This window comes from Emydura macquarii, unplaced genomic scaffold (genome assembly GCF_026122565.2).
Source record: "Emydura macquarii macquarii isolate MOO-44397 ecotype Brisbane River unplaced genomic scaffold, CSIRO-AGI_Emac_v2 contig_2473, whole genome shotgun sequence".
Lineage (NCBI taxonomy): Eukaryota > Metazoa > Chordata > Testudines > Chelidae > Emydura > Emydura macquarii.
In genome coordinates, this window is record NW_027132610.1 from 9,706,894 (window position 1) to 9,720,251 (window position 13,358).

General features: G+C 43.8%; 1 protein-coding gene across 1 annotated transcript in view; it reads right to left on the bottom strand.

Moving 5' to 3' along the window:
- The window catches only part of SLC7A1 (solute carrier family 7 member 1), a 61,609-nt gene extending 51,063 nt beyond the window's left edge, over positions 1–10,546 (bottom strand). The window contains exon 1 of the mRNA XM_067562930.1: positions 9,442–10,546. The gene's annotated coding sequence lies outside the window, so the exon portion shown is untranslated. The remainder of the gene's footprint in view (positions 1–9,441) is intronic.
- Between the last annotated feature and the right edge of the window lie 2,812 nt (positions 10,547–13,358).

Genomic DNA, 13,358 nt, shown 5'->3' on the forward strand with positions numbered 1-13,358 from the left:
AGATAATTCCCAAGAGGGTGGTATCAGCTCAGGGATGATCAGAGCCACAGTTTGAGCTCCAGGTGTGTATAAAATAAAATTACAAAGATTGTAAAATGTTGATGTAACGTGATTTGTTAGGTAGGCTGTATCTCAGGAATCCTTGGCTTGAACAATCTCAAATTTGGACCACTAATCCTAACTCAGCCTCCCATCCGTCACAATAATTATCAAGTCAAGAAAACATGTGGATTTTAGAGCACTTATAAAAACCAGCTGTTCAACAGCAAGGTAGACTCAACTTTAACTACAGTGGTGCTAACAATCCACTCTAATAAAGTCAAACTACAGCTGCTCTAATGTAAGTGTGTTGTAGTGGAGCAAGAGGGTGCTCAGAACTCTTTCCTCTCCTACTGCTCTAGTGTAGAAGGCAGCCATAATTTTGGCTGCTTGCACCCCCAAGTGAAGAGTGTGGACTGCTAGCACTGTTGCAGGACAGAATGGGCTGGAGGGACATGTTTGCGCAGCGTGGGCTCCTGACCATGCTTATGCACTGTAGACAAACCCACTGAGGTGGAGCCCTTCCAAAAAGTACAATGCAACCTTCAACAGCATGCTTAATAATGCAGGTATAACACCTCTAAAAACCGATCCTTCTGAGGTGACCTTCTTTCCCTGAACCAGAGCCTTAAAGTTGGACCACAGTTCGTAAAGTGCCCTAGGATTTCTTCCTCAGTGTTGAGGAATGGGCTAGATGACCTCTAGAGGTCCCTGCTAGCCCTACATTTCTATAATGAGTCACTGTACAACACTAAACTTTATTCTGTTTGCATTCTGATTTTGCTTTCCAATTTGCCCAGTGGGAAGCTAGTTCTCACAGTCTAATTGCATCTCCACCATGGGAGTTAATTCTGGCTCATTCTAATCGTGTCTCCACCATGGAAGTTAATTTTGCCTCATTTTAAAACACGAGTCCAGTTACAAAAGAGATGGACTCCGAAAAAATTTAACTGATTTTCCATAACTCCCTTTTTCAATCCTGGCAGACTGCAAGTTGCCTGCTTTGCTATAATAAAACCTTATTCAGCCTTTTTACTTCTATAGCAATCTACATTCACATCTTCCTACATCAAAAGTTATTTGTGTGGAAGTCAAGTCTGGACAAAAGCCTGCTTCTTATGCCTTAAAAATCACTCATTCAACAGCATTTAGTTTTGAGAATTTGCGTTGACAATATCATCATTGGGCCTGTCGGGTTACTAATGTGGAACTCCGTGATAGAAATAAGAGAAATCGTATAGTGCACAATATTATCAGAGAAGACTATATTTATATCTATAACAAGATAACATCCTCATCAACAAAACCATGTTTTATGAAGCAAGTATGCATTTTCCTTGAGAAAAATCCAGATTGCATGCAATTTGTCAATGATGTTATAAAACCAAAAAGAGTGGGGGGGTTTGCATTGTCATCAATGCCCACATTTTGCAAGGAAAACACCATTTAATTTTGTTGCACCTTTGTCATCATATTTTAAAACAGCAAATTTCAGCCAATATCTGCATTATATATTTCAACATACCACCTCCTCCCCCCGCCAGAACCACCACATTGGACATCCTTTCCTGTCCCTACAAAGCAATTATTTAGAATCAGATACTGAAGGCACTGTATGTCAGACTCTGATATACAGTAAGTGCTATTACTATTAGGGTCTTTAAATGACAGCAGGAAGGAAATAAATCTGTCAGATGGTAACATTTTAGTTCCGTCTCAGGGCTTTGGAGGAAAAAAAGGTTTAAAATGATACTGGAGATTTTAAAGCAAGATAAATTATTGGAAACAAATGTTTCTACCAAAAAAAAGGTTTAAAATGATACTGGAGATTTTAAAGCAAGATAAATTATTGGAAACAAATGTTGCTACCAAAAGTTTGGACCGTGTGATGAAAATGAAATCTGTTGCTGTATTTTTCTTAGTACTGTATATTCTGTTGTTCTTCTCTCCAAGTTATTTCCTTGGAAGAAAAGGCAGGTCTCTAAGAGAATGATTTAACTAGAACAGTAAAGATGTTTCCACACCACAGCACTGTGCATTCTGTATATACACATGTTAGAGAAAAACTATTTTAGGAGTTTTTAGAGTTTCTAGAAGTCTTATTAGGAATCTTTTTTGTATTACTCCTCCTGCAAAGCCAAGTTCCTTAGATACTACGAGTCTAATAGATAGAGCTCAGAGAGAGCTATAAGCACCTCTAACCATCACCACCTAAAATAGCTTTTCTAGAAAATCATCTCAGCCAATAAACCACTGAAAACGCATCATTCTGAGCATCCACTCACTCCACTGGCTACCCACAGACAGATCAATTTCTAAGTCTCAGGCTTAATCTTCAAGGCCCAATCTACCCCACAGACCACATTTCTCCCAGCAAGAATGACCTCCCTCAACAGCGACATTCCTCAGGAATTATTAAACTGTCACCCTCAAGGGGGAAAACTCATGGGAGTAGATTAGCTTCCTAGACAAGGCTTTGGAACACTCTAGAGAACCAGTGTAAAGGACCACAAATCTCAATCCCTTATTTTACATAGGTCATCAAATAGCCATCAGATGGTAAGGAACCTGGGTTAGACTGTAATAAGCAATGTCACGATGAAATATCTATATCCCATTACCAAAGCCATCTAATCCCCTGTACTTAGAATAATTTTTAAAGATGCATAACACTATTAACATTGCTAATTGGAACCCCTTAACAAGTAAAATGAGACCCACTTCAATAAAATAAACCCAGTCCTACAATCAATAAATTCCTGAACCCAATTTTCAGATTCACATTTGATTCTTCTGCTTTTAATTCTTTCTTTCCATTGCTCAATCATTTCATTAGCCATTTATATGAGCATATCAAGCCTGATTCACCACAGCATTGTTCCACTTTTACACTAGGTTAAATTCACTGAAATCAGTGGAGTTATGCCAAAGTCAAATTGGAGAAATGCAGTGCTGAATCAGGCCCTTGGGATCAGTGTTCCCTTAGCCATGTATCAGCTGAGTGAGAATTTAGGATTCTAAATTTGAACAGTGATTTTGCACTTTCATTTTCCATGACTATTAAAAATAAAGTAAATGAAAACAAACCACTGGTAAAAGGCTGAATTGAACTTCCTGTGCCCACTAGCTACAAGATCTCCAAGCAATGAGTGATGTTACCCTAGGCTGGGTCTACACCAGGTTGTGCTCTACTGATATAGCGACACCAATATACTATCCCAGCAAAGGACTCCTAGTGTAGACGCAATTATACCGGAAAAACGGTGCTTTTGCCAGTATAGCTTGTTCTTGTCCCCCCACTCTCCCAGAGTCAAATAAGCTATAGTGCTAAAAGCGCAGTTTTGCCAGCATAGCTGCGTCTATGCTAGAGGCTTTTGGGGGCACAGCTATGTTGGTCAGGGATCACACTTCATCATAACCCTGACCGACAGAGCTATGCAAGCAAAAACTGATAGTGTAGACCTGGCCTTAATATATATATGCGGCACATAGATAACTATGGAGGAAAGCTCATGGCCAATAGCCAACAAATAACATAGATTTTTTTTTTAAAAGGCCATACCAAACTAATATAGTGGCCTCCTTGAGTATGATTTAGTAGATACAGGGAGAAATTGTGAAATTAAGCCATCATCCTTCATAGGTAGCAGTGTGGAAATGTAGCCCTCCAAGCAAAATACAGGCACAATACCTACCAGAGTGCAAAGGACTGCTGGTAGCCCCTTTAAGAAGCTGCAGCAGGCACGCCCAGTGTACAGAGCCAGCTCTTCTGCCAATGAGGAGGAGAGATCCACTGCCTCACCCTCACCTTGCCATCCCCACCCCTTTGGAAAAGCTAGCACTGCTGGGATAACTGGCTTTGCACAGCCCTTGCACTGCCAAAGGCATGGTCAGCATCACGTCCACTAACTCAGTTCTTCATAACCACATTAAAAAATATTGTGTGTCAAGAAAGGTCTATACAGGGCTGGGCACAACCTGGACCAGAGCATACAGTGCTAGCCTATTTGTCTGGGGGATATCAAAATCATAAAGATGAAAAGAGTTCATGGAACAAATAAGTAAGTGATTTGTGCTGGGGACTATAACCACAATTTGGATAAAATGGAATTTTGGTTAACTAGTAGTTGAATAAATGGGGCTGTGCTCTCTTTGTACACTGTTTGTACCTTGCTAGACTACCACACAGAAAGCTTATTTAAATAACTGGATAAATATCAAATATCAAGTTGGTAAAAATACCGTATCCTGGTTGATGAATAGGAGGAATTAATGAATTGTAAGCCCTCAAAGTGGCTAAGAAGTAACAAGGGGGATTCAAATGCAATTCTGGTCCCCACAATTTAGAAAGTATATGGACAACGAAGAGTGAATAGAAAGAGCAAAATAAATCACAAGGACTGGAGAATGACATGAGGCAAGAGTGAAATGCTATATCTGTATAGCCTAGATCAGTGTTTCTCAATTGGGGTTCCGCGGAAACACTGTTAGGGTTCTGCGAGAAAGTGACATTGCGCCGCCGAGAGCAGCTGTTCTCCGTGCCGCCGAAAAAGGGAAGATGTCCCGGATTTTTCGGCGGAGGGTATCGAGTATGAGTGTAATTTCCCCACGGAGCCTAAAGGGTTATTTTGACATTTTTTTTGGCCCCATATGTAAAAATACTGTTAAGAGTTTGGGGGGGGGTTCCGCAATTATTTATCGAGTTCAAAAGGGTTCCGTGGCCAAATTTAATTGAGAAACACTGGCCTAGATCCTAGAAAAAAGAAAAGAAGATCAGTCTGCAATCATGAGAACAGGAGAAAAGAATAAAGGCTTATTCCCCACCTCAGAAAAAGGCAGGAGCAAGAAGCTAGGGAAGAAAAATATTAGACTAGATATAGTGGGTTTAAAAAAAAAAAAAAAAAAAAAAAAAACTTTTAAAAACTCTTTTTTTTTTTTTTTTTTTAAGAGCAGTAGCAGCAAAACAGGCTACCAGGAAGTGGTCAGGGCACCTGCAGTGCAGTTGTTCAAGAATATGTTAGATTAGTGGAAATAATTCACCGTATAGTCCTTCACAATGCATAAGTCAATGAAATGTTTATTCTGGATCTACAGTCCATGACTCCAATTCCTGAAGATATTAGTGTTAATCACAGCTTGTCAGGAAACCAAATTTGAGTTCCATGAAAATTTTCAAGTTTCCAGAAACATTTTTCATCCTGAATGAGGATGAAAAACCAAAACTCAAAATTTTTCACAGAACTGAAATCTTGCAATATTTCACTTCAGAAACACTGGAAGAAGTGTTTCCAAAACTAAGTATGCTCCCAGGGACCCCTGGGCTGGCTGCAGAGAGCTGGGGCCCTGGAAGACAGAGCTGTTGCTGACTGAAATTGAGATGAATTGTTTGTTTCAGGGCTGCCCACCAGGGAACAGCAGCCTTGGAACTGAAGAGAATCACCTTGCTGTCAGTCAGCAGCAGCCAGGGCTTCCACAGCTCCATGGCAGCCAGCTTGGTAGGTTTCTAGGGATCCAAGAAAGCCCTGGCTACAAGGCAGCCCACCTTGTGGGCTGAAGGAGCTGGGAGTGGGAAGTCCTGGCTCCCAAGCTCCTAGCTCAACGGGCTGCTGTGGAGCTGGGCAGATGAGCTGACTGGAAACTAGGCAGGTTGTTGATTGAAACATGCCTGGGAGGCACTGTTTTGTTGGAAGTTAATCAAAATCAAACCATTTCCATAAAAACATCTAAATTTCAATGAATTATCAAATGAAAAAATATTTTGCTGGTATTTTTCCAATCAGATCTAGTATTAATCTCACTGAGCACTTGCTGCTAAATGCAATACTGGCAACCGAGTGTGGTAAGTAGTCAGTGGGACTATTCACAGTGGTAAGCAATAAGCTTGGTAGGCCCTAGCGGTCTACCAACAGCTTCAGCTATGACTGAATTTCAGACTTTTCTGGTAGGTTTAAGACTTGACATTACAGCAGTGTCATTAATTATGTTGGGTTTGTAATAGATACAACAGATCAAATTAATCTCTGATGTAAACAGGCAAACTCTCAAAATCCAAGAATCTTAAAATTGAGTGTATAGAGATTAACACTGAATGTGATTCAAAGTCTGATTTGCTGTTTAGGTTTAATCAAATATATTTTAGAACCATATATATTTAAGTGAAAAACTCAATGTAGCCTTAATATTGAACCTATCTGGTTGCCAAGGAAGGAACATAGTAGATCTTGTCTGCCCAAGAGATGGAGTTAAAGAGGGAAATACAGGTGCAAAGTTCATTGTTGAGTCTCAGAAAGTTGAGAATAGAGCAGGAAGTGACATTTCTGAGGCTCTGGGAAAATCTCACTGTTCTAGAGTGGAAGCAAGGAAACTAAGGAGCCCTAGGTAAGAGAATTAATATAATGTTGCGCAGGTACCATTTGGAATACGACTTCCCCAGATTCAGAAAATATCACTTCCTGTCCTTTTCGCATATTTATGAGACTTGAAAATGAACATTATACCTGCATTTCCCTCTTTGGGCAGAGAAGATCTACTATGTTACGCATTAACAAGATAAGGCCAATATTAGCCACAATTTCTCATGTTATATAACAAATAAAAAGAGTGAAATAAATAGAAGTTATACCCAATACCACACATGACTATATTTTAGCCTAGACCTATTTTTGTAAATTAAACTGAAAAGACAGAAAAGAGATTTCACCCAGCTTAGGGATCACAATTCATGTCTCCTGAGAGCATCTTTTGATACTGTGCTAGTTAGTTAGGTTAGAAAGAGTGTCCGCATCATCCATGGATTACCCCTTTTGTCTGAGTTACACTCTGAGGCTATGACTACACAGCTATTAAACACCCCTGGCTGGCCCATGTTAGTGGACTCAGGCTCGCAGGGCTTGGGCTGTGGGGTTATAAAACTGTGGTGTAGACATTCAGGGTCAGGCTGGAGCCCTTGTGGTGTCCCAGAGTCGGGCTCTAGCCCGAGCCCAAATGTCTACATTGCATTTTAACAGCCCACGCCCCACCGCGTGAGCCAAAGTCAGCTGACCCAGGCCAGCTGCAGGTGTTTAATATACCCTTACTGCCTAGTTCAACTAGGTCTTATTTGCTCCATGATCTCTCTTTGACCTAAGAACGCATTATGCGTATGTAACAATACATTTTATGTTCATTTGCTCTGCTGGTCAGGAAACTAATAAATGTTATTGCAAAGGAACTCTTTGAAGAAACTTCTACTTAATTGGCAAACATTTCATTTTATTAACATCAAGTTCTATTTATATCTATCTGTGTATTTGTACTGCACTCACCATCGTGGTTATCTGAGCCCCTATTTGTCAAACATTTTAGACAGATGATTAATCCAGTCACCTGGGTTTTCAATTGATCTTTTGATATCTTTTCATTTGGGACATGGAGGGAACAAAAGAAGGGAGGAAGAGCCAGGAAAGGAATCAAAGATGCGTAGCCCCCAGATCTTCCTTCAGGATCACTCTGGTAGGTGGGGATCATCAAGTGTAGTTATATTCTGACTTTCTCTCAATCATGTCCCCTATGCTGGGGAAGAAAGGTACTGGCATAGGTGCCACCTGATGATTCCCCAAAGTCAGGAAATCCTCAAGGGGGTTAGAAAAGCCAGATTTAGATCTGCTTTATCCCACTGAAGCACTCAGCAGAGTTGCCAAAACAAAGTTTTTTCTCAAATCACTAATCAAATACACAGTTGATTAGAATACATAGGCAAAATAGTTACCCGGGTTTCAAACCAACAAACAAAAGGTGTGTCGCTTCTTTTGTGTGTGTGATGGTGTCAGCATCTGGCAAACTAGACAAAATGATTATTTTCATTAATCTTTGTTCAGTTATAGTAATCTCAGGTGTTACCTGTGACAACAGCAGGTAAGAAACATCAGATAGAGTTAGGGTGACCAGATAGCAAGTGTGAAAAATCAGTACAGGAGATGCGGGGTAAGAGGCACCTATACAAGACAAAGCCCCAAATATCGGGACTGTTCCTATAAAATTGGGACATCTGGTCTCCCTAGATAGAGAGTGATTTCTAAGTTGCTGGTCTTCCTTTAAATATTAAGCAACAAATAGCTGGATTCCAGGATTACACCATATCCCAAACTTCCCTTGCAATTTAAAGAGAGAAAAGCCACATGACACTGCAATCATGCTTGAATGATGTTAGGAAAGTAAAGAGATCGAGCTAAATAAAAAGAAATGGAAGCTTCTCCATGCATTCAACTAGAAAGTACTCACAGGCCCTCCTTTCCAGTAACTGGTGGCTTAATGGCTTTTACTTTACTACTTAGAATGCACAGGGGGTTAGCAATAACAAAATGTGATTGACTGAAAAAGTCATATGGAAACCTGACCAAATTCACAACTCCAGCTTGCCCTTGCCTCATACCCAACAGGGGGAAAAAAAGAAAGAAACATCGGCCACGACTCTCACTGTAATCATTATTAGACTTGGCACGTGTGTTTCAGCGGATTCATTGCCTGGACAGCGTTTTGTCTCTTTTCTAAACAAGAGAGAGCACCCTATAAATGTGGAATCGCCAATGCCCCCTGCTAAAAGGCCGCCAGGCCTCACAGGGCTGTTTCCTTCTGATAAATAGGTAGCTCACCAGATGACTTTTGGTTCCATTGCATCAGCCCCTAGCGCAAGCCAGTTTAGACAGGACACCCAGTTACAAGCAACACTGGGAGGTGGGGGTAGCTAGCAGCGTGGCTCCACCCCGACAAGCAAGGGCGATGAGGGCAGAATGAGGGGGAAAGAAGTGGTGACTCATTACAACCAGCTCTCGGATGAACCAGAAGCACCATGTAAGGCAAGGTTCCCAGGGAAGCAGCAGCCGTTTTAGGGTAGCTCTGTCCGGCTGTCTCTGGATATGAGGAGTGAGAAAGGATCTTGCTCCCCATTGCAAGTGTTTTGGAAGGGGGAGGGGGGGTTAAGTGACAGCCCCTCTGCAAATGTTCACGGAATCAATGAGGCAGGAGCTCACTCTCACGTCCTCTCGCAGTAGTATAAATATTGCATCATGCAAAACCATGCTGCACCGTGTAAAATGGATTCCCAGCCGGGCGAGTGAGTTAAAGCAGCCCCCTGGGGGCAGAAGAAGGAGGACACCACATGCCTGCTGCAGCAGGGCGGCCAGGCCAGGCCAGGCCAGCACAGCAGCACCCCCGGGAAGACTCAATCACACAACACAGGCACATCAGCTTGGAGAGAGAGCCGCGTGGAGGAGCCAAAACAGCCATTGCTCCGCCGTGTTAGCGCCGGCTCTGCTTGTCCCACTGCGCCCTGCAAGGTTCCCAGCGGCCAGCCCCGCGCGGGGCAGAGAGAGACAGGGCAGCGCCGGGGCCAGCTGGCTGGGGCTGGGAGCGCATCACACTCACCCTGACTCTGCCCGGCTGGAAAGGCACGCGGAGACCGGTGCGGGCAGGGGCCCGAGGGAGAGAGGCGCGCGGCGCGGTGCCGGCTCCAGCCAGCCGCTGATCTCCAGGCGATGATGCAGGTGCTGCGGCGGGCGCGGCTGGGGCTGTGTGTGCAGCAGGACCCGGCCGGGAGCAGTTTCCGGCTTCTCCGTACACCTCGCGCCTCCAGCCCCGCCGGCAGCTAGCCTGGCCCGCCGCCGCTGTGCTGCTGCTGGACGCCGCTAGCTCCTCCCCTCCTCCCTGAATGAAAGAGAGCAGAGGAGGGCCTGCGAAGAGCCGACCCCCACCCCCTCTTCCTCCTCCCCCCTTTACGCAGACAGCATTGTGGGAACTCACCCGCGCCCCCAGCCCGGCCGGGAAAAGACCGAGAGAGCAGCAGGAGCGCGGGATGGGGTTTGGGGACGCGGGGCTCAGAGAGGACGGGGCCTGCCCCGCCCGAGCCGGAGACAAAGGCTGGACGTGGCTGGCTGGCGAGCGCGGGGGCTGGGAAGGACACAGGAGGACAGGCGCGGGCCGGTGGGTGGGAGGAGGGGGACGCGCAGCCGACGTGCTGTGTTCCCAGCCCCAGGGAGGGTGCAGGACACACTCCGGAGTGGGAACCCTTGCTCTGGTCCTGCCTCGCTGCAGGGGTGGTGGCGGCCGCCGCATCCGGCCGCGGCGTGACCCCCTGTGAGCGCAGCGCGGCCCGTGCGCGGAAGGCGGGAAGGATCCCGGGAGCGCGGCTTGTCCCCCAGCCGGGGCGTGGAGCGCGCAGCCACTATCAGCCCTGCCCAGATGCGCCGGGCGCGGGCTGTATCAGCCGGGGGCAGCGGGGGGGGCTGGGACAGGTAATTGCCTACGTCCGCCGCCGCCTGCTGCTGCTGCCTAATGGCGTCGCCGAGCGGCTTCTTGGGCCGGGCGAGGAGAGCTGAAGAAACCCAGGTACCGCTGCTGCCTGTGGAGAAGGGCGCCGGCCGACATTGTAATGGTAAAAAGGGAGCCCGCTTTCCACTGCCCCACCAGGCAAACTCATCTGCCCCAAAGCCGCTCTTAGGCGGAGCTCTTTTTACCTCCCCTCAGCCTGCAAATGTGGGCAGCTGTTGAGCTGGCACCACACACACAAGCCTTCAAAGCTCCTCTCCGTCACCAGCAGAGGTTGCGCCAATAAAATATTCTCTCTCTCACACACACACCCCCTTCTGCATGCTGCCCCCTTTTAGTCTCAGGAAGGCCAGGCTCCAAATTCTGCTCTCAGTTGTGTGTCTGCAATCCCATTAACTGCAGCGAGCTGCTAGATGGCCAGTTTGGAGCAACTGAACATGAGCTCCCTGCTGCTGTGGCATAAGGGGCCCATGCAATCCTTGGGTGCAGAAACGGCAAAGAACGAGATGAGAGGTGATTTTTGCCTCTATGCGGCACTGGTGAGATCAATACTGGAATACTTTGTTCAGTTCTGGTGTTCATATTTTTCAACAGATGTTGTAAAGTTGGAGAAGATGCAGAAAGGGTTACAAAAATTATTTGAGGGCTAGAGAAAATGCCTTGCAGTAAGACTTAAAGAGGGGCAGTCTGTTTAGTTTATTGAACAGAAGATTGACATGTGACTTGAGTACAGTGTCCAAGTACCTTCACAGGGAGCAAATATGTTATTAATGGGCTCTTTAATCTAGCAGAGAAAGGCATAACAACCAATGGCTGGAAGCTAAAGCCAGACATTCAAATTAGAAATTAGTCACAATACTTTTAACAGTGAAAGTGATCAACCATTGGGGAAAAATTACCAAGGGAAGTGGTGGATTCTCCATCTCTTGACGTCTTCATATCAAGATTAATGCCTTTCAGGAAGTTATGCTTTAGTGAACACACAAGTTATTGGGTTCAGTACAGGGCTGAAATGTAATGGCCTGTGAAAAAAACAGGTCAGACTAGATGATCTAATGATCTCTTCTGACCTAAAACCTTTTGAATCTATGGATTGGACTATGTCTTTTTTATGAGAACCAGTTAGGAGCTGGTTGGATGAGCTTTTACTCTATGGTATGCCATACTCTGTGGTGGTCCCATTTGTTTCTGCAGAACGTAAGTGTTCCTTTACTGAAAAATACAAAATTTCTAACCCTGTTAAGAAAACCCTTGGAATGTGAACCTATGCAGTGTGGACTTGCTGTATGCACAGACAGCATGAAACTATAGCTCTGAAATGTGAATTATACACATTCATTGCAAATTGGTGATACTTCAGAAACCTAATGATGACAATTACAATGTCATCATGAACAATTTCAACACCAATCTCTTTAGTAAACAAATTGTCTGAAATCAATGGAGCTATGCTGCCAGTTTAGTGTAGCTGAGAATCTTTGTTTTGAAAGAAATAAAGGTGACTATAAAATCTCTGTGTTTTGGGTTGCTGTGCTGGTGTAATCTGGAATGACCATTAAATGCATATAGAATAAATACCAGGATAATCTGAATAATTCCATGAAAGAGTTCTGTTATATAAAACAGGAGAACAACTTTTGATGGAATTCTGGCACCATAATGCAAAATTTTCCTGTTTGATGTCATACAAATTTAAAGGAATCCTTCCTCTAGCAATCCTTAACCTTCTCTTCTCATGTCTGTCTGTCTCAGGTGGAATAGCTCCCTAGGAAGTATTACCCAAAAGCCCCCTGTGAAGTACTACTCAACTGATCCTGTCTGAACTGCTACCTGAGCAACTCACTCTGAAACCTACTTGTGTCTCCCCTTTTAAAGTGCTCCCTAAACTGCAATCCCACAGTATTAAGATATTTATCTTGGGTGAGTCTAGTATCTCAGTGTGTGGATTTTTCGTCATTTACATTAGGCTACTATTATAAAAAAATTCCAATGTATGTAAAGCTACAGTACATTTTGCTCCACATAGATCATTGTTACAAAGGACCAATTCACCTTACTCCCACATGACTCAGTGGGACAGGTCACATCAATAAGGTAGGCAACAATCTGAGAAAAGAGCCCACAGGAATGGTCTGAGAAATTCTCTTGTAGCAGACACTTCAATAATAGTGACCTCATTTGCTTAGACAATACGAATAATACAAAGAATGACGACAAAACGTGATTCAGGATTTTCCCTTCTCACTGCATTATGAAGAAACTCCTTAAACTCATTCATTGCATGAAAATTTTTTCAGCAGCTGGTCAATAGCTGCTTTGGAAAGGAGCAATATTGGGTTCTAGTCATTTTAATATGTTGACACAGTAAAGGACAAACAAAGGTGGTTTCTCTTTTCATTTTCTATAATCGTAAAGGACCAGATTTTGCCAAGCTGATTCAGGTTGAGTGGTATTTTAGTATACAAGCAGACCTACTGAAAATAACAAGATTATGTCCAAAGTAAGGTGCAACTCATCATGGCTAAAGGTAGCAGAACTAGGCTCAGTAATGCTGCTGTGAAACTTTTATTATAATAATAGAGATTATTAATTTAATTGTGATCTGAAAGATCTCCCTTTTCTCCTTATTTGTCCTCTCCTGGCCTCATAATTGCTAATACAGATATATAAACTCCAGCCACAGGACAGGATGGAGACTTGGAGATGTGGTTAACAATGACTGTTCTTGTCCTGCAGCTGTGCTGCGTGTCGAACGTCTACTGATTGTAGGGGTAATTCCATTTAGTGAAGGACTGCCAGGTCAAGATCTAAAATAAATAGCAAGAGATTGAAGATTATGTGCTCAAAGTTGCATTATTATTGTTCTGGTGGGTATCACCAGATGGCAATGATACACATAGTCTTACAAGTTATTTTCTTAACATGTAAGCACTGTTCAGTCTTTGAAAAAAATGCTGTGGGGTTGTTAGTTTTGTGTTGGAGGCTCTTGGGGAAGCTGTGGCAAGCACCAGGACAAT